Here is a 27,165-nt window from a genome sequence, read left to right on the forward strand (position 1 = left end):
TGGTGTAAGAGGAGGAGTCAATGCGTACAGAATGGATTCCTGCAATCCTTGGAGTGGGCAGGACACGTCCTGCGCCACTCGCACGGTCTGTACCCGGCTCAACGACATTAACCCAATGGGCAGTGAGGGAAAGGTATCGCCCCTGTCCATGTTGACTGGTCCACGCATCGGTGGTGAGGTGGACCTTGCTACTGACGGCGTTCAGTAGCGCGTGTTTTATGTGTCCCTCCACATGCTTCTGCAGGGCAGGGACGGCTTGCCTGCTGAAGTAAAAGCGGCTGGGCACTTTGTACTGTGGGACTGCCAATGACATGAAGTCACGGAAGCTGTCAGTCTCCACCAGCCTGAATGACAGCATTTCCAGTGACAGAAGTTTGGCAATGCCTGCAGTCAGAGCCTGTGCTCGTGGGTGGTTTGACGAGAAAGGCCGCCTTTTCTCCCATGCCTGTACTACCGATGGCTGTAGACTGGGCTGGGAGTGTGTGGATGACTGGGAAAGTGGCGCTGCGGGTGGAATTACAGCGGGTCTCTGGACAACAGGGGCAGAGGTTCTTCCACGGCGATCCTGGGAGGACGCCGAACCAGCTGCGTGTGAGGTAGAGGAAGAGGCAACACGAGCTGAAGAGGTGGTAGCTGCCGCTGTTGGTTGGCCTACCTCTTCAGTGTGTTTTTCTAACTCCGCCGGGTGCCTGTTGCGCACATGTTTCCACATGTTGGAGGTATTGAGGTTGCTGACATTTCGACCTCTTTTGACTTTTTGATGACACACGTTGCATCTGACATAGCAAATGTCATCTGCAACTGTGTCAAAAAAGGACCAGGCACTGCAAGTCTTGGGAGCGCCCTTTTTGGCTTTTGGAAGAGACATGCTCCTAACGGGTGCCAAAGCGGAGGCTGCAGGATCCGCAGTCTTCCCCCTCCCTCTCCCTCTTTGGGCCGTACGGGGAATCTCTTCCTCAGAGCTGCTCCCACCACCTTCCTGTCCCTCACGCCAAGATGGGTCGAGGACCTCATCATCTACACTACCCTCTGCCCCCAACTGCTCCTCCTGGGTAGTCTCAGCAGCAGAGCACGCACCAGTAAGTGGCACCTGAGTGTCATCATCAGCTGATGCGGCCTGCGATGTGGTGACCGGAGCCACTGGCCCACCCGCCTCTTCAGAGGAAGACAGAAAAAGCTGTTGGGCATCACTGCACCCTGCCTCTTCTTCCATTTCTCCAATGCTGCTTGGCTGGCCCCCTGTTTCCAAGCCAAGAGATTCAGAGAACAGAAGTAGAGACGGCTCCTGTCCTGGGCTCTCTGTCTGCCTGGGCAATTTGGCAGGTGGTGAAGAGACAGATGGCTGCTCTCCAGTGCTCTGTGTCTGAGAGGATGTGGCACTAATGGAAGTTGATGCATTAGCTGCCATCCATCCGACAACAGCTTCAATTTGTTCTTCACGCAGCAGCGGTGTACGGCGCTCGGACACAAAGCTTCGCATGAACGACTGTTGCCTGGTGAAAGTGGGTGCTGATGAGTCACCGGTGCCCGCAGCAGGCACAGAATCCCCACGTCCCCTCCCTGCTCCGCGACGGCTCCCACGCCCCCGTGCCTTACTCACTGCCTTCTTCATCTTGGTTGACTGATAAAGATAAGCAGAAAAGTACTAACGGATTTGTGTGCTTATTCCTGAGCAACTCCTCCTAACAGGTATAAGAAGCACTAATTATCTAAAGTGTGGACTAGACACAAATATGAGCTAATGTGGCCTACAGAAATGTAAAGTGGTGTAACTGGTGTGTTTGGTGAACTTTATTATTTATTTATTTTTTGGGGGCTGAACTGACAACAGATAGAGCTGCAGTCACACGGAGACCGTGCAGACAGACGTAAACGGCGCTACAAGGCCCAAAAACCCTCCTCTACTTTATCCTATGTAGTGTTTTTCCACAAATTAGCTGGAGACGGGTGGAAAGACACTAATAGGATTTTTTTGAATAAATTAGCAGCAGACTACACTATTTTGAAAAAAAAGAAAATTGATTTGGCGGTATGACGCAGTGAAAAACCCTGAGCTGGAGACAACCAGGCTATAGCTGCTCACAGATTACAGGGCGAGCTGCAGTCACACGGAGACCGTGCAGACAGCCGTAAACGGCGCTGCAAGGCCCAAAAACCCTCCTCTACTTTATCCTATGTAGTGTTTTTCCACAAATTAGCTGGAGACGGGTGGAAAGACACTAATAGGATTTTTTTAAATTAATTAGCAGCAGACTACACTACTTTGAAAAAAAAGAAAATTGATTTGGCGGTATGACGCAGTGAAAAACCCTGAGCTGGAGACAACCAGGCTATAGCTGCTCACAGATTACAGGGCGAGCTGCAGTCACACGGAGACCGTGCAGACAGCCGTAAACGGCGCTGCAAGGCCCAAAAACCCTCCTCTACTTTATCCTATGTAGTGTTTTTCCACAAATTAGCTGGAGACGGGTGGAAAGACACTAATAGGATTTTTTTAAATTAATTAGCAGCAGACTACACTACTTTGAAAAAAAAGAAAATTGATTTGGCGGTATGACGCAGTGAAAAACCCTGAGCTGGAGACAACCAGGCTACAGCTGCTCACAGATTACAGGGCGAGCTGCAGTCACACGGAGACCGTGCAGACAGCCGTAAACGGCGCTGCAAGGCCCAAAAACCCTCCTCTACTTTATCCTATGTAGTGTTTTTCCACAAATTAGCTGGAGACGGGTGGAAAGACACTAATAGGATTTTTTTGAATAAATTAGCAGCAGACTACACTACTTGGGAAAAAAAAAAAAAAAGGAACAGTATGAGGCAATGAACCACCCTCCCTGAACTGAATACAACCAACTATGGATGGCCTATGTGGCTGCACTCAGACTGGAGACTGGGCTGCACTCACACACACACACACACAGACCCTGCAGATCGCTGTGAAAACAGCGCTACAAGGCAAAAGCAAGGTGAATAGTAGGTGAACACAGCGGTTGCTAAATTAGCCTTTGGAAAGCACAAAGAAGCAAATCGCTATCTCTAAACTGTCCCTCAGTCAGCAAACAGCGTCCTGTCACTAACTGAATTCACAGCAGAGTGATCGCAAAATGGCGCCAGCGACTTTTAAACTGCATCATGACATCATTACACCAGCCAATCACAGCCTTGCCAGTAGTTTCATGCCCTCCATGCTAAACAGGATGTGCCCACACTTGGAATCAATCTCATTGGCTGAATTTCTGCTTTTTGAATCTTAGAACTTCCGATTCCGGTATCCGATACGCGGCAAGTATCGGAATCCCGGTATCGGAATTCCGATACCGCAAGTATCGGCCGATACCCGATACTTGCGGTATCGGAATGCTCAACACTACTCCCGAGCGTTGTTATTTGCTGTACAGGAGTCTGCGCTGTCGTGTTATCCCCTGGCCTAGCGCCGTTAGCGCTGCCCATCTTCTGGCATCATGTAATGTCGGCCGGTGCGGTTCGCGATGACCATGAATCCCAGCCCCGCAGTGTCTTAACATTGTTAAAACACTGCGGGGCTGGGATTCAGGGCCTGGCGCAGCACATATGTTCGCCTCTCACACTCGGGTCCTTACACCCGCTTCAGACTGTGCGGCGTCATCTGATCCCTTATCGCATGCCACGGCCATGAAGCCGCACAGTCCGAAGAAGGCGGAAGGAGAGGAGGGACAGGCGAACTGATGCACTGATCCTGCCCATCAATCACACCCTCGCAGTCCCATTAAATAAGACAACGAGGGCTGTTGTGTGGGTCAGGGCGGCCGCAGAAGCGCAGCCAGCCAAACAATGATGCCAGAAGACGGGCAGCGTTACCAAGGAGCTTGTTGCGTGTGTCAATACAAAGTCAAATCACACCTGAGGGACGTTTTAATGGTCACAGAGGACACATTTTAGACGTGTTCACTTCAACATGGGCAAGGAGAATAAGTTTCTGAGCCACCTTGAACACATGCAGCATTACTGCTGTTCAAGGTAGCTGTAAAACATAGAAACACCTGGGGGAGGGGGGACAGGTTCCCTTCAATTTCAGTTCTTGTGTCTGCGTGGCGGTCGCAGGACACGTTGCCGGCTACACAGCAGGGGAACAGCTGGCGGTGCTGGACCCCACTGACACATTGGCTGGTGTTTTTCTCTGTGCAGCTAGCACATCTGGGCAAAAACTGGCGGTGTTAGAGCCCAGGGTCAGCAGGAGGAGCAGGGGGAGCGGAGTGTAGGCCGAAGCCTGCACTCGAGCAAGTTGAAAGGAAACCTTTAACCCCCCCCCCCCCCAGGCGTTTGTAGCTGAAAGAGCCATTGTGTACAGCACTAATGCTGGAAAAGGTAAACTTAGCTCTTTTAATTATGGTCCTTGTACATGCGGAACCTAACATTTATGAAATGTGTCCCCACACAGCGTTAAACCGTCCGGTAGGTGGAACTTTCCTTTGTCGTGTGACGCAGCACAGCCATCATTTTTACCCCCTTGTCGCCGTTCGCCCCCTCCTCAGCGTTGTTTGAATCTGTCACGGAGCCTGCGCTGTTAGGTTAGCCCATGGCCATGCACACATGTTGCGCTGCCCGTCTTCTGACTTCATTTGGTGTCAGGCTGGCTGCGCCTGTGCGGGTGCGCTGGCCGAGATCCCGCCTCGCAGTGTCGTCTCATGTAATCCCACCGCGGGCCTGTGATCCGTGCCCGTGCGCAGTGCATATCCTCTCCTCTCACTCCCCTCCCTACGGCTTTTTCAGACTGTGCGGTGTCACGGCCGTGGCATGCTATTAGGGACCAGCTGACATCGCACAGTCTGAAGAAGCCATAGGGAGGGGAGTGAGAGGAGAGGATATGCACTGCGCACGGGCACGGATCACAGGCCCGCGGTGGGATTACATTAGACGACACTGCGAGGCGGGATCTCGGCCAGCGCACCCGCACAGGCGCAGCCAGCCTGACACCAAATGAGGTCAGAAGACGGGCAGCGCAACATGTGTGCATGGCCAAGGGCTAACCTAACAGCGCAGGCTCCGGGACAGATTCAAACAACGCTGAGGAGGGGGCGCACGGCGCCAAGGGGGTAAAAATGATGGCTGTGCTGCGTCACACGACAAAGGAAAGTTCCACCTACCGGACGGTGTAACGCTGTGTGGGGACACATTTCATAAGTGTTTGGTTCAGCATGTGCAAGGAGCATCACGAAAAGAGGCACTTTTTCCCTTTGCATCATTACTGCTGCACAAGGTGGCTCCTTCAGTAACAAACGCCTGGGGGGGGGGGGTCAGGTTCCCTTACATTTAACTTGTTGTGCCTGCGTGGCGGTCGCAGTACACGTTGCCGTATACACAGCAGGGGAACAGCTGACGTTACTGAACCCCAATAACAGAGGAGGGACTGTTGACTGTGCGTACAGCACTTCTGGACGGCAACTGGCGGTGTTGGAGCCCAGGGACAGGTGGAGGAGGAGGAGGTTGGAGGAGGTAGGAGGGATTGCCACACACACAGCAGGGGAACAGCTGACGTTACTGAACCCCAATAACAGAGGAGCGACTGTTGACTGTGCGTACAGCACTTCTGGACGGCAACTGGCGGTGTTGGAGCCCAGGGACAGGTGGAGGAGGAGGAGGTAGGAGGAGGTAGGAGGAGGTAGGAGGGATTGCCACACACACAGCAGGGGAACAGCTGACGTTACTGAACCCCAATAACAGAGGAGGGACTGTTGACTGTGCGTACAGCACTTCTGGACGGCAACTGGCGGTGTTGGAGCCCAGGGACAGGTGGAGGAGGAGGAGGTAGGAGGAGGTAGGAGGGATTGCCACACACACAGCAGGGGAACAGCTGACGTTACTGAACCCCAATAACAGAGGAGGGACTGTTGACTGTGCGTACAGCACTTCTGGACGGCAACTGGCGGTGTTGGAGCCCAGGGACAGGTGGAGGAGGAGGTGGAGGAGATAGGAGGGATTGCCACACACACAGCAGGGGAACAGCTGACGTTACTGAACCCCAATAACAGAGGGACTGTTGACTGTGCGTACAGCACTTCTGGACGGCAACTGGCGGTGTTGGAGCCCAGGGACAGGTGGAGGAGGAGGTTGGAGGAGGTTGGAGGAGGTAGGAGGGATTGCCACACACACAGCAGGGGAACAGCTGACGTTACTGAACCCCAATAACAGAGGAGGGACTGTTGACTGTGCGTACAGCACTTCTGGACGGCAACTGGCGGTGTTGGAGCCCAGGGACAGGTGGAGGAGGAGGAGGTTGGAGGAGGTAGGAGGAGGTAGGAGGGATTGCCACACACACAGCAGGGGAACAGCTGACGTTACTGAACCCCAATAACAGAGGAGGGACTGTTGACTGTGCGTACAGCACCTCTGGACGGCAACTGGCGGTGTTGGAGCCCAGGGACAGGTGGAGGAGGAGGAGGTTGGAGGAGGTAGGAGGAGGTAGGAGGGATTGCCACACACACAGCAGGGGAACAGCTGACGTTACTGAACCCCAATAACAGAGGAGGGACTGTTGACTGTGCGTACAGCACTTCTGGACGGTGTCATGATCTCCATGGCCAGAGAACTAGCATAAGCCTCAATAGGAACAAGCTCTTGGAAGATGTAACTGTACTGACCATGAACTAAACCTACCGCATCATCTAGAAGTAGCCAGGTAGCATGTCCTACTTTTTATCCCTATATGCCCAGCGCCGGCCGGAGAACTAAATAATGCTAGCAGAGGGAAATATAAGACCTGACTCACCTCTAGAGAAATGCCCAAAAAGGAGACAGAAGCCCCCCACATATATTGGCGGTGATATGAGATGAAACAACAAACGCAGCAGGAAAATAGTTTTAGCAAATTTGAGGTCCGCTTTCTAGATAGCAGAAGACAGAAAGCATACTTTCATGGTCAGTAGAAAACCCTAACAAAACACATCCAGAAATTACTTTAGGACTCTGGCATTAACTCATAATACCAGAGTGGCAATTCCTGATCAACAAGAGCTTTCCAGACACAGTAACGAAACTGCAGCTGTGAACTGGAACCAAAATACAAAAACAAAACATGGACGAATGTCCAACTTATCTAGTAGATGTCTGGGAGCAGGAACAAGCACAGAGAGGCTTCTGATAACATTGTTGACCGGCAAGCATCTAACAGAGAAGCCAGGTTATATAGCGACACCCAGATCTAATCAGAACAGGTGAACAGGGAAGATGATGTCACAAGTTCAATTCCACCAGTAGCCACCGGGGGAGCCCAGAATCCAAACTCACAACAGTACCCCCCCCTCAAGGAGGGGGCACCGAACCCTCACCAGAACCACCAGGGCGATCAGGATGGGCCCTATGAAAGGCACGAACCAGATCAGAGGCATGAACATCAGATGCAGTGACCCAAGAATTATCCTCCTGGCCGTATCCCTTCCACTTGACCAGATACTGGAGTCTCCGTCTGGAAACACGGGAGTCTAGGATTTTTTCCACAACGTACTCCAACTCACCCTCAACCAACACCGGAGCAGGAGGCTCAACGGAAGGCACAACCGGTGCCTCATACCTGCGCAATAACGACCGATGAAAAACGTTATGAATAGAAAAGGATGCAGGGAGGTCCAAACGGAAGGAAACAGGGTTAAGAATCTCCAATATTTTATACGGACCGATGAACCGAGGCTTAAACTTAGGAGATGAGACCCTCATAGGGACAAAACGAGAAGACAACCACACCAAATCTCCAACACAAAGCCGAGGACCAACACGACGGTGACGGTTGGCAAAAAGCTGAGTCTTCTCCTGGGACAACTTTAAATTGTCCATCACCTGCCCCCAGATATGATGCAATCTCTCCACCACCGCATCCACTCCAGGACAATCCGAGGATTCCATCTGACCGGAGGAAAATCGAGGGTGGAACCCCGAATTACAGAAAAACGGGGACACCAAAGTGGCAGAGCTGGCCCGATTATTGAGGGCGAACTCCGCCAATGGCAAAAAAGCAACCCAATCATCCTGGTCAGCAGACACAAAACACCTCAGATATGTCTCCAGGGTCTGATTAGTCCGCTCGGTCTGGCCATTAGTCTGAGGGTGAAAAGCAGACGAAAAAGACAAATCTATGCCCATCCTAGCACAGAATGCCCGCCAAAATCTAGACACAAATTGGGTTCCTCTGTCAGAAACGATATTCTCAGGAATACCATGCAAACGAACAACATTTTGAAAAAACAGGGGCACCAACTCGGAAGAAGAAGGCAATTTGGGCAGGGGAACCAAATGGACCATCTTAGAAAAACGGTCACACACCACCCAGATGACAGACATCTTCTGAGAAACAGGCAGATCTGAAATAAAATCCATCGAGATGTGTGTCCAAGGCCTCTTAGGAATAGGCAAGGGCAACAATAATCCACTAGCCCGAGAACAACAAGGCTTGGCCCGAGCACAAACGTCACAAGACTGCACAAAGCCTCGCACATCTCGTGACAGGGAAGGCCACCAGAAGGATCTTGCCACCAAATCCCTGGTACCAAAAATTCCAGGATGACCTGCCAATGCAGAAGAATGTACCTCAGAGATGACTCTACTGGTCCAATCATCAGGAACAAACAACCTATCAGGCGGACAACGATCCGGTCTATCCGCCTGAAACTCCTGCAAGGCCCGCCGCAGGTCTGGAGAAACGGCTGACAAGATAACTCCCTCCTTAAGAATACCTGTGGGGTCAGAGTTGCCGGGTGAATCAGGCTCAAAACTCCTAGAAAGGGCATCCGCCTTAACATTCTTAGAACCCGGTAGGTACGATACCACAAAATTAAACCGAGAGAAAAATAATGACCAGCGCGCCTGTCTAGGATTCAGGCGCCTGGCGGTCTCAAGATAGATCAAATTTTTGTGGTCAGTCAATACCACCACCTGATGTCTGGCCCCCTCGAGCCAATGGCGCCACTCCTCAAACGCCCACTTCATGGCCAAAAGCTCCCGATTCCCAACATCATAATTCCGCTCAGCGGGCGAAAATTTACGGGAAAAGAAGGCACAAGGCCTCATCACGGCGCAGTCAGAACTTTTCTGCGACAACACTGCCCCAGCCCCGATCTCAGAAGCGTCGACCTCAACCTGAAAAGGAAGAGTCACATCAGGCTGACGCAACACAGGGGCAGAAGAAAAACGGCGCTTAAGCTCCTGAAAGGCCTCCACAGCATCAGGGGACCAATTAGCAACATCAGCACCCTGTCTAGTCAAATCGGTCAATGGCTTAACGACATCCGAAAAACCAGAAATAAATCGACGATAAAAGTTGGCAAAGCCCAAAAATTTCTGAAGACTTTTAAGAGAAGAGGGCTGCGTCCAATCACAAATAGCTTGAACCTTGACAGGATCCATCTCAATGGAAGAGGGAGAAAAAATATATCCCAAAAAGGAAATTCTCTGAACCCCAAAAACGCACTTAGAACCCTTGACACACAGAGAATTAGACCGCAAAACCTGAAAAACCCTCTTAACTTGCCGGACATGAGAGTCCCAATCATCCGAAAAAATCAGAATATCATCCAGATACACTATCATAAATTTATCCAAAAAATCGCGGAAAATATCATGCATAAAGGACTGGAAGACTGAAGGGGCATTAGAAAGACCAAAAGGCATCACCAAATACTCAAAGTGGCCCTCGGGCGTATTAAATGCGGTTTTCCACTCATCCCCCTGCCTGATCCGCACCAAATTATACGCCCCACGGAGATCAATCTTAGAGAACCACTTGGCCCCCTTTATGCGAGCAAACAAATCAGTCAGCAACGGCAATGGGTATTGATATTTAACCGTGATTTTATTCAAAAGCCGATAATCAATACATGGTCTCAAAGAGCCGTCTTTTTTTGACACAAAGAAAAAACCGGCTCCTAAGGGAGATGACGATGGACGAATATGTCCCTTTTCCAAAGACTCCTTTATATATTCTCGCATAGCAGTATGTTCAGGCACAGACAGATTAAATAAACGACCCTTTGGGTATTTACTACCCGGAATTAAATCTATAGCACAATCGCACTCACGGTGCGGAGGTAGCGAACCCAGCTTGGGTTCTTCAAAGACGTCACGATAATCAGACAGGAACTCAGGGATTTCAGAGGGAATAGATGATGAAATGGACACCAAAGGTACGTCCCCATGAGTCCCCTTACATCCCCAGCTCAACACAGACATAGCTCTCCAGTCAAGGACTGGGTTGTGAGACTGCAGCCATGGCAATCCTAGCACCAAATCATCATGTAGATTATACAGCACCAGAAAACGAATAGTCTCCTGGTGATCCGGATTAATACACATAGTCACTTGTGTCCAGTATTGTGGTTTATTATTAGCCAATGGGGTGGAGTCAATCCCCTTCAGAGGAATAAGAGTCTCCAAAGGCTCTAAATCATACCCACAACGATTGGCAAAGGACCAATCCATAAGACTCAAAGCGGCGCCAGAGTCGATATAGGCGTCCGTAGTAATAGATGACAAAGAGCAAATCAGGGTCACAGACAAAATAAATTTAGACTGTAAAGTGCCAATGGGAACGGATTTATCAAGCTTTTTAGTACGCTTAGAGCATGCTGATATAACATGAGTAGAATCCCCACAATAGAAACACAACCCATTTTTCCGTCTAAAATTCTGCCGCTCGCTTCTGGACAGAATTCTATCACACTGCATGTTTTCTGGCGTCTTCTCAGTGGACACCGCCAGATGGTGCACTGGTTTGCGCTCCCGCAGACGCCTATCGATCTGAATGGCCATTGTCATGGACTCATTCAGACTTGCAGGCACAGGGAACCCCACCATAACATCCTTAATGGCATCAGAAAGACCCTCTCTGAAAGTAGCCGCCAAGGCACACTCATTCCACTGAGTAAGCACAGACCATTTACGGAATCTTTGGCAGTAAATTTCAGCTTCATCTTGCCCCTGCGATAGGGACATCAAAGTTTTTTCTGCCTGAAGTTCCAAATGAGGTTCCTCATAAAGCAAGCCCAAGGCCAGAAAAAACGCATCCACATTGCGCAACGCAGGATTCCCTGGTGCCAATGCAAAAGCCCAATCTTGAGGGTCGCCGCGGAGCAAGGAAATCACAATCCCAACCTGCTGTGCAGGGTCTCCAGCAGAACGAGATTTCAGGGACAAAAATAACTTACAATTATTTCTAAAATTCTGAAAGCTAGATCTATTCCCTGAGAAGAATTCCGGCAAAGGAATTCTCGGCTCTGATACCGGAGCATGAACAACAAAATCTTGCAAACTTTGTACTTTCGTGGCGAGATTATTCAAACCTGCAGTTACACTCTGTAGATCCATTATAGACAGGTGAACATAGAGCCATTCAAAGATTAGAAGGAGAGAGAAAAAAAAGAAAGACTGCAGCATAGACAGACTGGCAAGTGATCCAATTAAGAGCACAGAGAAAAAAAAAAAAAAAAAACTCTCAGCAGACTTCTTATTTCTCTCCTTTCTCAGCCAAGGATTTTAACCCTTTAGTGGGCCGGTCAAACTGTCATGATCTCCATGGCCAGAGAACTAGCATAAGCCTCAATAGGAACAAGCTCTTGGAAGATGTAACTGTACTGACCATGAACTAAACCTACCGCATCATCTAGAAGTAGCCAGGTAGCATGTCCTACTTTTTATCCCTATATGCCCAGCGCCGGCCGGAGAACTAAATAATGCTAGCAGAGGGAAATATAAGACCTGACTCACCTCTAGAGAAATGCCCAAAAAGGAGACAGAAGCCCCCCACATATATTGGCGGTGATATGAGATGAAACAACAAACGCAGCAGGAAAATAGTTTTAGCAAATTTGAGGTCCGCTTTCTAGATAGCAGAAGACAGAAAGCATACTTTCATGGTCAGTAGAAAACCCTAACAAAACACATCCAGAAATTACTTTAGGACTCTGGCATTAACTCATAATACCAGAGTGGCAATTCCTGATCAACAAGAGCTTTCCAGACACAGTAACGAAACTGCAGCTGTGAACTGGAACCAAAATACAAAAACAAAACATGGACGAATGTCCAACTTATCTAGTAGATGTCTGGGAGCAGGAACAAGCACAGAGAGGCTTCTGATAACATTGTTGACCGGCAAGCATCTAACAGAGAAGCCAGGTTATATAGCGACACCCAGATCTAATCAGAACAGGTGAACAGGGAAGATGATGTCACAAGTTCAATTCCACCAGTAGCCACCGGGGGAGCCCAGAATCCAAACTCACAACAGGACGGCAACTGGCGGTGTTGGAGCCCAGGGACAGGTGGAGGAGGAGGAGGTTGGAGGAGGTAGGAGGGATTGCCACACACACAGCAGGGGAACAGCTGACGTTACTGAACCCCAATAACAGAGGAGGGACTGTTGACTGTGCGTACAGCACTTCTGGACGGCAACTGGCGGTGTTGGAGCCCAGGGACAGGTGGAGGAGGAGGTTGGAGGAGGTTGGAGGAGGTAGGAGGGATTGCCACACACACAGCAGGGGAACAGCTGACGTTACTGAACCCCAATAACAGAGGAGCGACTGTTGACTGTGCGTACAGCACCTCTGGACGGCAACTGGCGGTGTTGGAGCCCAGGGACAGGTGGAGGAGGAGGAGGTTGGAGGAGGTAGGAGGAGGTAGGAGGGATTGCCACACACACAGCAGGGGAACAGCTGACGTTACTGAACCCCAATAACAGAGGAGGGACTGTTGACTGTGCGTACAGCACTTCTGGACGGCAACTGGCGGTGTTGGAGCCCAGGGACAGGTGGAGGAGGAGGAGGTTGGAGGAGGTAGGAGGGATTGCCACACACACAGCAGGGGAACAGCTGACGTTACTGAACCCCAATAACAGAGGAGCGACTGTTGGGACTGTGCGTACAGCACTACCAGGCAACAACTAGCGGTGTTGGAGCCCAGGGACAGGTGGAAAAGCAGAGGAACACAATGTAGGCCGAAGCCTGAGAAAGTCGAAAGGGAACCTTTAACCCCCCCCCAAGGCGTTTGTAGCTGAAAGAGCCAGCTTGTGCAGCACAAAAGATGCAAAAGGAAAAGGTGGCTCTTTTCATCATGCTCCTTGCAAACACAGAACTAAACACTTATAAAATGTGTCCCCTGCAACCGTAAAACCGTCCCGGAGGTGGGACTTTCCTTCGTAATGTGACGCAGCCCAGCCGTCATTCCTACCCCCCCGGCGCCGCGCACCGGCTCCTCAGCGTTGTTTTATTCCGTCCAGGAGCCTGCGCTGTTATGTTATCCCGTGGCCAGGCACACTTAGCGCTGCCCGTCTTCTGGCATCATTTGGTGTCTGGATGGCTGCGCCTGTGCGGCCGCGCTGGCAGAGAGCCCGCCTCGCAGTGTCTTCTGATTTAATCCCACTGGGGGCCTGGGATCCATGGACATGCGCAGTGCATATCTGAACCTCCACCTCTCACTCATCTCCCTATGGCTTCTTCAGACTGTGCGGTGTCACGGCCGTGGCATGCTGTTAGGGACCAGCTGACACCGAACAGTCTGAAGAAGCCATAGGGAAATGAGTGAGAGGTGGAGGTTCAGATATGCACTGCGCATGTCCATGGATCCCAGGCCCCCAGTGGGATTAAATCAGAAGACACTGCGAGGCGGGCTCTCTGCCAGCGCGGCCGCACAGGCGCAGCCATCCAGACACCAAATGATGCCAGAAGACGGGCAGCGCTAAGTGTGCCTGGCCACGGGATAACATAACAGCGCAGGCTCCTGGACGGAATAAAACAACGCTGAGGAGCCGGTGCGCGGCGCCGGGGGGGTAGGAATGACGGCTGGGCTGCGTCACATTACGAAGGAAAGTCCCACCTCCGGGACGGTTTTACGGTATCATTGGACACATTTTATAAGTGTTAAGTTCTGCGTGTGCAAGGAGCTAAACAAAAATAGCTACCTTTTCCTTGGGCAGCATTACTGCTGCACAAGGTGGCTCTTTCAGTAACAAACGCCTTGGGGGGGGGGGGACAGATTCCCTTACATTTCAGTTGTTGTGTCAGCGTGGCGGTCGCATGACACATTGCCGGCTACACAGCTGGGGATCAGCTGACGTTACTGAAACCCAATAACACTGGGTCGTATGTTTTGACTGTGCAGACGGCACGTCTGAGCCTCAACTGGCGGTGTTGGAGCCCAGGAATTTAAGTTCAGGTGGTAGAAAGATGAACACAACAGGAGACCTGGATAACGTATACAGTGACCTAATTATTCAATCAGGAGGAGGAGTGGCAAATTCCGGCGAGATCCAGGCCTTGTTCATTTTCAGGAAAGTAAGCCGGTCAACGTTATCGGAGGATAGTCGCATGCGACGGTCAGTTAGTACACCACCTGCAGCACTAAAGACACGTTCCGATAATACACTGGCCGCAGGGCAAGACAGCACCTCCAATGCATACTGGCTTAGCTCTGGCCATGTATCCAGCTTTGAGACCCAAAACTTGAAAGGGGAAGAGCCGTCTGGGAGTACAGCAAGAGGGCAAGACATGTAGTCTGTCACCATCTGACGGAACCGTTGCCTCCTGCTGACTGGAGCCGTCTGTGATGGTGTAGACTTTTGTGGCGGGCACAGAAAACTGTGCCACAGTTCGGCCATACTGGTCTTGCCTTGGGCAGAGGCACTGCTTCTGCTCCCTCTTTGTGCAGAGCCTCCACCACGGCCTGGACGCACTGAGCTGCTTTGGAATGCACTAGCAGCACTTCTCTCAGTTGGAATGGAGAAGATGATGGAATTGACCAGTGTGTCTTGGTACTCCCGCATTTTTCGCTCCCGGTTCAACGGTGTGATGAGGCTTTCTACGTTGTCCCGGTAGCGAGGATCGAGGAGGGTGAACACCCAATAATCAGACATGTTGAGAATGTGGGCGATGCGGCGGTCGTTTCTCAGGCACTGCAGCATGTAATCCACCATGTGCTGCAGACTGCCAACTGCCCAAGAAACGCTGTCCCCTGCTGGAGGCGTGATCTCTGCCCGCTCGTCATCACCCCACCCTCGCTGTACACACTGAGTACTGGACAATTGTGTAACTCCCTCCTCTGGACGGATGTCTTCCTCCTCCATTGACTCCTCCTCATCCTCCTCACAAACGGTCCCCTGCCTACGCGTTTGTGAGGAACCACGTGGCGCTGACTGTCCAGAAGATGATGGAAATGGTGAATCCTCATCCTCCACCTCTTCCACAACATCATCCCTTAGCGCTTGCAGTGATTTTTCAAGCAGGCAGATAAGGGGGACAGTCATGCTGACTAGTGCATCATCTGCACTCGCCATCCGCGTGGAATAATCAAAGGGACGCAAAACCTGGCAGACGTCATTCATAGTGGCCCACTCTGTGGTTGTGAAGTCTGTACGGCGCTGACTGCGACTTTTTTGCGCCTGAAGCAGCTGGTACTCCATTACAGCTTGCTGCTGCTCACACAACCGCTCCAACATATGTAACGTGGAATTCCACCTGGTAGGTAGGTCACATATGATGCGATGTTCCGGCAGGCGGTGTCGGCGCTGCAGAGCCGCAATGCGCGCTTTTGCCGTGCTGGAACGCCGCAAGTGAGCACACTCTAGGCGGACCTTGTGCAGCAGTGCATCAAGATCCGGATAGTCCCTCAAAAAGCTCTGCACGACCAAATTGAGCACATGTGCCAGACATGGGATGTGAGTGAGGTTGCCGAGGCCCAGAGCTGCCACCAGATTTCGGCCATTATCACACACTACCATGCCTGGCTGGAGATTCGCTGGCACAAACCACACATCGCTCTCCTGCTTGATGGCATTCCAGAGCTCCTGCGCTGTGTGGCTACGATTCCCCAAGAAAATTAATTTCAAGACGGCCTGTTGACGTTTGGCCACGGCTGTGCTCATGTCGGTCGTAACAGGTACACGTTCATCACGGGTCCATGTGGAGGTGGACTGTGACGGCTCCTGCAGCGATGATTCTGAGGAACTGGTGTAAGAGGAGGAGTCAATGCGTACAGAATGGATTCCTGCAATCCTTGGAGTGGGCAGGACACGTCCTGCGCCACTCGCACGGTCTGTACCCGGCTCAACGACATTAACCCAATGGGCAGTGAGGGAAAGGTATCGCCCCTGTCCATGTTGACTGGTCCATGCATCGGTGGTGAGGTGGACCTTGCTACTGACGGCGTTCAGTAGCGCGTGTTTTATGTGTCCCTCCACATGCTTCTGCAGGGCAGGGACGGCTTGCCTGCTGAAGTAAAAGCGGCTGGGCACATTGTACTGTGGGACTGCCAATGACATCAAGTCACGGAAGCTGTCAGTCTCCACCAGCCTGAATGACAGCATTTCCAGTGACAGAAGTTTGGCAATGCCTGCAGTCAGAGCCTGTGCTCGTGGGTGGTTTGACGAGAAAGGCCGCCTTTTCTCCCATGCCTGTACTACCGATGGCTGTAGACTGGGCTGGGAGTGTGTGGATGACTGGGAAAGTGGCGCTGCGGGTGGAATTACAGCGGGTCTCTGGACAACAGGGGCAGAGGTTCTTCCACGGCGATCCTGGGAGGACGCCGAACCAGCTGCGTGTGAGGTAGAGGAAGAGGCAACACGAGCTGAAGAGGTGGTAGCTGCCGCTGTTGGTTGGCCTACCTCTTCAGTGTGTTTTTCTAACTCCGCCGGGTGCCTGTTGCGCACATGTTTCCACATGTTGGAGGTATTGAGGTTGCTGACATTTTTCCCTCTTTTGACTTTTTGATGACACACGTTGCATCTGACATAGCAAATGTCATCTGCAACTGTGTCAAAAAAGGACCAGGCACTGCAAGTCTTGGGAGCGCCCTTTTTGGCTTTTGGAAGAGACATGCTCCTAACGGGTGCCAAAGCGGAGGCTGCAGGATCCGCAGTCTTCCCCCTCCCTCTCCCTCTTTGGGCCGTACGGGGAATCTCTTCCTCAGAGCTGCTCCCACCACCTTCCTGTCCCTCACGCCAAGATGGGTCGAGGACCTCATCATCTACACTACCCTCTGCCCCCAACTGCTCCTCCTGGGTAGTCTCAGCAGCAGAGCACGCACCAGTAAGTGGCACCTGAGTGTCATCATCAGCTGATGCGGCCTGCGATGTGGTGACCGGAGCCACTGGCCCACCCGCCTCTTCAGAGGAAGACAGAAAAAGCTGTTGGGCATCACTGCACCCTGCCTCTTCTTCCATTTCTCCAATGCTGCTTGGCTGGCCCCCTGTTTCCAAGCCAAGAGATTCAGAGAACAGAAGTAGAGACGGCTCCTGTCCTGGGCTCTCTGTCTGCCTGGGCAATTTGGCAGGTGGTGAAGAGACAGATGGCTGCTCTCCAGTGCTCTGTGTCTGAGAGGATGTGGCACTAATGGAAGTTGATGCATTAGCTGCCATCCATCCGACAACAGCTTCAATTTGTTCTTCACGCAGCAGCGGTGTACGGCGCTCGGACACAAAGCTTCGCATGAACGACTGTTGCCTGGTGAAAGTGGGTGCTGATGAGTCACCGGTGCCCGCAGCAGGCACAGAATCCCCACGTCCCCTCCCTGCTCCGCGACGGCTCCCACGCCCCCGTGCCTTACTCACTGCCTTCTTCATCTTGGTTGACTGATAAAGATAAGCAGAAAAGTACTAACGGATTTGTGTGCTTATTCCTGAGCAACTCCTCCTAACAGGTATAAGAAGCACTAATTATCTAAAGTGTGGACTAGACTTTAATATGAGCTAATGTGGCCTACAGAAATGTAAAGTGGTGTAACTGGTGTGTTTGGTGAACTTTATTATTTATTTATTTTTTGGGGGCTGAACTGACAACAGATAGAGCTGCAGTCACACGGAGACCGTGCAGACAGACGTAAACGGCGCTACAAGGCCCAAAAACCCTCCTCTACTTTATCCTATGTAGTGTTTTTCCACAAATTAGCTGGAGACGGGTGGAAAGACACTAATAGGATTTTTTTGAATAAATTAGCAGCAGACTACACTATTTGGAAAAAAAAGAAAATTGATTTGGCGGTATGACGCAGTGAAAAACCCTGAGCTGGAGACAACCAGGCTATAGCTGCTCACAGATTACAGGGCGAGCTGCAGTCACACGGAGACCGTGCAGACAGCCGTAAACGGCGCTGCAAGGCCCAAAAACCCTCCTCTACTTTATCCTATGTAGTGTTTTTCCACAAATTAGCTGGAGACGGGTGGAAAGACACTAATAGGATTTTTTTAAATTAATTAGCAGCAGACTACACTACTTTGAAAAAAAAGAAAATTGATTTGGCAGTATGACGCAGTGAAAAACCCTGAGCTGGAGACAACCAGGCTATAGCTGCTCACAGATTACAGGGCGAGCTGCAGTCACACGGAGACCGTGCAGACAGCCGTAAACGGCGCTGCAAGGCCCAAAAACCCTCCTCTACTTTATCCTATGTAGTGTTTTTCCACAAATTAGCTGGAGACGGGTGGAAAGACACTAATAGGATTTTTTTAAATTAATTAGCAGCAGACTACACTACTTTGAAAAAAAAGAAAATTGATTTGGCGGTATGACGCAGTGAAAAACCCTGAGCTGGAGACAACCAGGCTACAGCTGCTCACAGATTACAGGGCGAGCTGCAGTCACACGGAGACCGTGCAGACAGCCGTAAACGGCGCTGCAAGGCCCAAAAACCCTCCTCTACTTTATCCTATGTAGTGTTTTTCCACAAATTAGCTGGAGACGGGTGGAAAGACACTAATAGGATTTTTTAAAATTAATTAGCAGCAGACTACACTACTTTGAAAAAAAAGAAAATTGATTTGGCGGTATGACGCAGTGAAAAACCCTGAGCTGGAGACAACCAGGCTACAGCTGCTCACAGATTACAGGGCGAGCTGCAGTCACACGGAGACCGTGCAGACAGCCGTAAACGGCGCTGCAAGGCCCAAAAACCCTCCTCTACTTTATCCTATGTAGTGTTTTTCCACAAATTAGCTGGAGACGGGTGGAAAGACACTAATAGGATTTTTTTGAATAAATTAGCAGCAGACTACACTACTTGGGAAAAAAAAAAAAAAAAGGAACAGTATGAGGCAATGAACCACCCTCCCTGAACTGAATACAACCAACTATGGATGGCCTATGTGGCTGCACTCAGACTGGAGACTGGGCTGCACTCACACACACACACACACAGACCCTGCAGATCGCTGTGAAAACAGCGCTACAAGGCAAAAGCAAGGTAAATAGTAGGTGAACACAGCGGTTGCTAAATTAGCCTTTGGAAAGCACAAAGAAGCAAATCGCTATCTCTAAACTGTCCCTCAGTCAGCAAACAGCGTCCTGTCACTAACTGAATTCACAGCAGAGTGATCGCAAAATGGCGCCAGCGACTTTTAAACTGCATCATGACATCATTACACCAGCCAATCACAGCCTTGCCAGTAGTTTCATGCCCTCCATGCTAAACAGGATGTGCCCACACTTGGAATCAATCTCATTGGCTGAATTTCTGCTTTTTGAATCTTAGAACTTCCGATTCCGGTATCCGATACGCGGCAAGTATCGGAATCCCGGTATCGGAATTCCGATACCGCAAGTATCGGCCGATACCCGATACTTGCGGTATCGGAATGCTCAACACTAGTGGTGGGGATTATGTGTGGTAATGTGGTGGGGGGTGGGATTATGTGTAGTTATGTGGTGGGGGGTGGGATTATGTGTAGTTATGTGGTGGGGGGCGGGATTATGTGTAGTAATGTGGTGGGGGGGCAAGATTATGTGTGGTGATGGGGTGGGGGGGCAGGATTATGTGTGGTGATGTGTTGGGGGGGTGGGATTATGTTTGGTGATGTGTTGGGGGGGCGGGATTATGTTTGGTGATGTGTTGGGGGCGTGGGATTATGTGTGGTGGTGGTTGGGCGGGATTATGTGGTGGGGGGTGGGATTATGTGTGGTGATGTGGTGGGCAGGCGGAATTATGTGTGTTAATGTGGTGGGGGCGAGATTATGTGTGGTAATGTGGTGGCGGGGCGGGATTATCTGTGGTAATGTGGTGGGGTGGCAGGATTATGTGTGGTGATGTGGTGGGGGGCAGGATTATGTGTAGTAATGTGGTGGGGGCTGGATTATGTGTGGTAATGTGGTGGAGGGTGGGATTATCTGTAGTAATGTGGTGGGGGCGGGATTATGTGTGGTAATGTGGTGGGGGCGGGATTATGTGTGGTAATGTGGTGGGGCGGGATTATCTGTGGTAATGGGGGGGGCGGGATTATGTGTGGTAATGTGGTGGGGGGCGGGATTATGTGTGTTAATGTGGTGGGGGGCGGGATTATGTGTGGTAATATGGTGGGGGCCAGGATTATGTGTGGTGATGTGGTGGGGGGCAGGATTATGTGTAGTAATGTGGTGGGGGCTGGATTATGTGTGGTAATGTGGTGGAGGGTGGGATTATCTGTAGTAATGTGGTGGGGGCGGGATTATGTGTGGTAATGTGGTGGGGGCAGGATTATGTGTGGTAATGTGGTGGGGGGCGGGATTATGTGTGGTAATGTGGTGGGGCGGGATTATCTGTGGTAGTGGGGGGGCGGGATTATGTGTGGTAATGTGGTGGGGGCGGGATTATGTGTGGTAATGTGGTGGGGGGCAGGATTATCTGTGGTAATGTGGTGGGGTGGCGGGATTATGTATGGTAATGTGGTGAGGAGCGGGATTATCTGTAGTAATGTGGTGGGGGGGCGGGATTATGTGTGGTAATGTGGTGGGGGGCGGGATTATCTGTAGTAATGTGGTGGGGGGGTGGGATTATGTGTGGTAATGTGGGGGGGGGCGGGATTATGTGTGGTAATGTGGTGGGGGTCGGGATTATGTGTGGTAATGTGGTGGGGGGCGGGATTATGTGTGGTAATGTGGGGGGCGGTATTATCTGTGGTAATGTGGTGGGGGTGGGATTATGTGTAGTAATGTGGTGGAGTGGCGGGATTATGTGTGGTGATGTGGTGGAGGGGCGGGATTATGCGTGGTAATGAGGTGGGGTGGTGGGATTAAGTGTGGTGATGTGGTGGAGGGGTGGTATTATGTGTGGTAATAGGGTGGGGGGGCGGGTTTATGTGTGGTGATGTGGTGAGGATTGGGTGTGGTAATGGTGTGGGGGCAGGATTATGTGTGGTGATATGGTGGGGGGGTGGATCTCTGTGCAGGGGGTAGGATTAGCGAGTAATCACGATGCCTCTTATATATATAGATAAATGGTGTCATTCAAAAGTACAAGTCTTCCCGCAAAAAACAAGCTCTAATACATCAATGTAGAAAAAATTTAATAAAAAAAAGTTATGGATCTGGGATGTAGGGGAGGAAAAGGCGAAAATTCTAAAACAGAAATTGGCTTTGTCGTAAAGGGGTTAAGATGCTAATGTACTCTGCTTTTAATATTTTTTTAAAAATGAGTCATATTTCGAAATACTTTCTTTTCAAAGTTTGTGAACTCTTAAATATGTAAGCATTGCAGTGACATTACCCTGTCAATGATCATGTTTCATACTTCAAGAGTAAAGTATTCCTGAAGATGAATCCTCCGTATTAGCACCTACAACAAGAGATATTGATAGAACCAGCTGTCGCATAACTCGCTGCAATAAGTATATATTTACAGACAGCTTTTTAAACCTAGGGGAGATGAAGAAAATGTTCAAGCTTCATGAATGCAGAAAGTTTGTACAGACTGGAGATGTTACTTGCATGAGAACAGATATTGCTGCAAGTCGTTAAATTGCGCAGCAATTGGAATTACCTGATTGAGCCCTAATCTAAGTTCCATGCACCCTATCAATCAGTAGTCTGCGGTATGTGCAGCATGGCGATGACTCTACATCTTCTTACCATGCAAGCGAAGACACAGCTGTGATCATTCAGATTCTTCTCCTCCAACACAGACTCTTGGTTGAGGAGCGGCATCTGTCTATGCTCTGTAGTCTTTCTACTCTGTGCTCTACTACATTACCAGGTATAGGAGAATTTTGTATGCTTTCATCTTTAACCCTTTAACAACCGCCGATACACTTTTTAATGGCGGCAGTTAAGAGTACTTATTCCTCTGTGCTGCTTTTTTAACGGCGCTGAGAAAAAAGGTTATAGCGCCCCCCAACATTAGAAAATCACTAGGGTCTCGGCTACGAACATGATTCAGGTCAGTTTTTACCATCCCCAGTGTTGCGATCGCCACTATTCACCTAATAACGGCGACCGCAAAAAAAAGTTTGGTTTCCCATTTATTTCTCTCTCCTCTGATATGATCTAGCACATCAGAGGAAAGAGAAATGGGGTTTGACACTTCCTACATCCCCTATTCCTGTCCCCTGGCCCTCTGCGTCTTGTTCAGGGAAGAAAATGGAGGGCGCATGCGCAGTGCGCCCGCCAAGATCTGCCAGCTGGCACTTGGCAACAGTAGGAGATTTTTCCTAATGGTTCATTTTGATCACTGTGATAGACCCTATCACAGTGATCAAAATAAAAAAATAGTACATCAAACTCCCCTTTGTCACCCCCTTACTTAAGAAAAAATAATACAATTATTAAAAAAAGTATTTCCATTAGGGTTAGTGTTGGGGCTAGGCTTAGGGTTGGGGTTAGAGCTAGGGATAGGGTTGGGCTAGGGTTAGGGTTGGGGGCTAGGTTTAGGATTGGGCTATGGTTGGCTAGGGTTAGGGTTGTGGTGTGTTTGGGTTAGGGTTGGGGTTAGGGCTTTCTTAGGGTTGGAGTTAGAATTGGGGAGATTCCATTGTTTAGGTACATCAGGGGGTCTCCAAACGACATGGTGCCCATCAGTGATTCCAGCCAAATTTTACTTTCAAAAAGTCAAATGGTGCTTCCTCCCTTCTGAACCCTGCCATGCGCCTAAACAGTGGCTTTCCTCCACATACGGGGTATCGGCGTACTCAGAAGAAATTGCACAACAAATTTTGTGGTCCATTTTCTCCTGATACCCTTGTGAAAATAAAAAAGTTTGGTTCCAAAGTAATTTTTTTGTGAAAAAAGTAAAATGTTCATTTTTTCCTTCCACATTGCTTTAGTTCTCGTGAAGCACCTGAAGGGTTAATAAGCTTCTTGAATGTGGTTGTGCACACCTTGAGGGGTGCAGTTTTTAGAATGGTGATACTTTTGGGTATTTTCTGTTATAGTGACCCCCCCAAACTCACTTCAAATGTGAGGTGGTACCTAAAAAAATGGTTTTGTAAATTTTGTTGGAAAAATGAGAAATCGTTGGTCAAATTTTAACCCCTATAACATCCTAACAAAAAAAAATTATGTTTCCAAAATTGTGCTGATGTAAAGTAGCCATGTGGAAAATGTTATTTATTAACTATTTTGAGTGACACCACTCTCTGATTTAAGGGTACAAAAATTAAAAGTTTGAAAGATGCAAAATTTTCAACATTTTTGCCACATTTCCGTTTTTTCATAAATAAGCTCAAGTAATATCAAAGAAATTTTACCATCACTATGAAGTACAATATGTCATGAAAAACATTCTCAGAATCAGTGGGATACGTTGAAGCGTTCCAGAGCTATAACCTCATAAATTGACTGTGGTCAGAATTGTAAAAATTGGCTTGGTCATTAAGTACCAAATTGGCTCTGTCACTAAGGGGTTAATATAAATGCATGTTTTTATTTATCCTTCTTCAATATATATGTTCAAATCAAGGAAATGTATTCTATCCAGACTAGTAGTAGAATTGAAGTGTAATTAAAATTCATTTTTATTAATATGCAATAAAAATTCTGATAGCGATTTTTGCCAGATGACTAGATTCTGGTGCAGCCCACCCTCGGGGCAAATGTGAATGTCTTCCCATCTACCCACATACAGGTTGGCATAGCTGGGCGTGAATCTGGTCCCCATGGCTGTACCCCAGTGCTTGGTATAGTAGTCCGCTTCATATTTATATTTACCTAGATATTTTTCCTAAATACAAGCACTATTAAACATATGCCTCATCTCTGGAGCTATTATAATATATGGAAATCCCTTTGAAATTAGGCATCATTAACTATATATATATGGTCCCTGGGAAACAGAATACCGTACAGATAGCCTATGGACCTTGTTATTTTATTCTATATGGCAATGATATCCTTTAACTATGATTATACTAGATGCATATTCAATGTATGTCATATTGTACTGATTATACGTTGTTGTTTTATTATTTATGAATATTATGTCTCATGATTGTGATCAATATTGGTTTTGTTCATTTTTTCAGCTATACCTTGAAAAAAGCCTGATATGACTGAAATGTTTGCTTTTTTATTTTATCGGTTTTTCACAAGGGACATTGAATAAAATTATTCTTGATTTTGAAAATTTGAGTGCTAAAGTATTTTTTTGAGAATCTGTGGTCAGACTTAAAGATTGGAGGAAACCATCTAACTTGAAGGAGCTGGAGCAGGTTTGCCTTGAGGAATGGGCAAAAATCACAGTGGTAAGATGTGGAAAGTTCATACTTATCCAAAGCGAATTGCAGCTGTAAATGCCGCAAAAGAAGTCACTAGAAAGTAATGACTTGATTTAGGGGGGGGGGGGGGGGTAAATAGTTATGCACACTGAACTTTTCAGTTATTTTCTCCTACTTATTGTTTGCTTCACAATAAAAAGAAGACCAATTGTTCATAGTTGTAGGCATGTTCTTTATATAGGCTGATGCAAACCTTAAAAAAATTCAGTGAAATTCCAGGTTGTGAGGTAGCAAAACACAAAAAATGCCATTGCCTAAATGAAGTGCTGTCAGAACCCCTGAATTTAATGTCTATGGGACTGCAGGAGATAGACGAATACAGACCTATATAAATAAGTAATAGAGCAGGTTTTATATGCAAGAAATTTTGTTTCTTACAATTAATGGCAGTTAAAGACATACAAGGAGTGCTCTGCTTTCCTGTAAAAAATAAGTCATTAGAGACCAAGATGCATATATACTTTTTTAAATTGAGAGGGAACCTGACAGCTGATATATGCTGCCCGAATCATGGGCAGCATATATCAGCCACTGGCTATATGACTGCAGCTATGTATGTTTGATTCTAAAACATTGCAGCCTTTCAGTAAAAACATACTTAAAAAGGCATCGGGGAAAAATTTGTAGGGGAGACTAGTCAGACAGACAAATCCCCGACAGATTCTCCCCACCTGCTTCCCAGGATTGACAGGTAACTCTCTATACACTCATGTGGAGTAGACCTTTTACTCTGGGGCACAGCAGAGAAAAGCCACAGTATGTGCCAGTGGTTAAATTTAAATACTCAGCTGTCTGTGTCCACGTGTGGTATAGGACCTGATAGAATATGAGGATGTTGCCTTGTGATGGCGAAAAGGGTAGTTGATTACCACCACTGTAATAGAGGCCTGAGCCTCATAAAATGGCCTGCTTTGTATACACTAGAGCAGTGGTCCCCAACCTTTCTGACCTTGAGAGCTACATTCAGCTCTGCAAGAGGGTCAAGAGCCACATCCAGCTCCTGCTCCCCTCACAGTAGTGGCAACCAAAGCCCCCATTATGGGTATAATGATAACCAAAGCTTTTCCACACAAATCACCCTGAATCAGTATACCAAGATCCAGCGGTTCCCACCAAACCCCCATTCAGCATTCTTCCATCACTCCCAACACAATCACATTCAGCTTCAAGTACCTCCTCTGACCGGTAGTATCATCCTGTCTCCAGCGTGCCATACTTAAATTATCTCTAAACCCCCAAGACCAGTAGAAGTGTACCCAAATCTGCTCTTCTGTGCAGGGCTACTCACAAATGTCACCATTTTGAGATGTGCTCTTCATACCAGTTTACTAAATCTGGAGCTAATGCACAAAGCTGGCAGAGAGCCGTGAGCCACAATTCATGGGACTGCGAGCCACATGTGGCTCCTGAGCTACAGGTTGGGGACCCATGCCATAGTCCATACAGTATAATGCAACCTATAGAATTGGAATTTTTTTTATGTTTTCCTGTACACAATGTGGTGAAATGAATGGTGTAATTCAAAGTACAACCTGTCTCCCCCCCAAAAAAAGCCCTCAAATGGCTATGTGGACAGAAAAATAAAAAAGTTGGAGTTTGTGAAAAGTGGAGGAAGAAACAAAGACGTAAAAATGAAAATTGACCTTGTCGTTAAGTGGGTTAAATAATGACTTTATAGAGAGCAAGAAAGCAGATGACAATTATTCTCTTACTCCATACACATTAAAAGATCTAGTGAACATATTACACATCACACTTCTCTCATCACATGACTTTGGTATCATCATATTATTACATGGGGCGTTCACTGCTGCCATTTCCTAAACATCAGTTAGTAAATGAAATAACATGAAAACTTCCCCAAGTAACACTAATTGGAATAAAGAGGAAAACTACAAATATAGATATAAAGGTAATACACTGTATTTCCTTATAACATTACTAGAATGCGCTTTCTCTTTAACCCCTTCATGACCGTGGGATTTTCCGTTTTTCCGTATTCGTTTTTCACTCCCCTCCTTCCCAGAGCCATAACTTTTTTATTTTTCCGTCAATTTGGCCATGTGAGGGCTTATTTTTTGCGGGATGAGTTGTACTTTTGAATGACATCATTGGTTTTACCATGTCGTGTACTAGAAAACGGAAAAAAAATTCCAAGTGCGGTGAAATTGCAAAAAAAGTGCAATCCCACACTTGTTTTTTGCTTGGCTTTTTTGCTAGGTTCACTAAATGCTAAAACTGACCTGCCATTATGATTCTCCTGATTTAAAAAAAAAAAAAAATTGCGCCATTTTCCAATACTCGTAGCGTCTCCATTTCTCATGATCTGGGATTGTTTGAGGGCTTATTTTTTGCGTGCTGAGCTGGCGTTTTTAATGATACCATTTTGGTGCAGATACGTTCTTTTGATCGCCCGTTATTGCATTTTAATGCAATGTCACAGCGACCAAAAAACGTAATTCTGGCGTTTCGGATTTTTTTCTCATTACGCCGTTTAGAGATCAGGTTAATGCTTTTTTTTGTTGATAGATCGGGCGATTCTGAACGCAGCGATACCAAATATGTGTAGGTTTGATTTTTTTTTAATTGATTTATTTTGATTGGGGCGAAAGGGGGGTGATTTAAACTTTTATGTTTTTTTTATTTTTTTCAAATTTTTTTTAACTTTTTTTTTTTACTTTTGCCATGCTTCAATAGCCTCC

Source organism: Ranitomeya variabilis, chromosome 6 (assembly GCF_051348905.1).
Source record: "Ranitomeya variabilis isolate aRanVar5 chromosome 6, aRanVar5.hap1, whole genome shotgun sequence".
In the NCBI taxonomy this organism is placed as follows: domain Eukaryota; kingdom Metazoa; phylum Chordata; class Amphibia; order Anura; family Dendrobatidae; genus Ranitomeya; species Ranitomeya variabilis.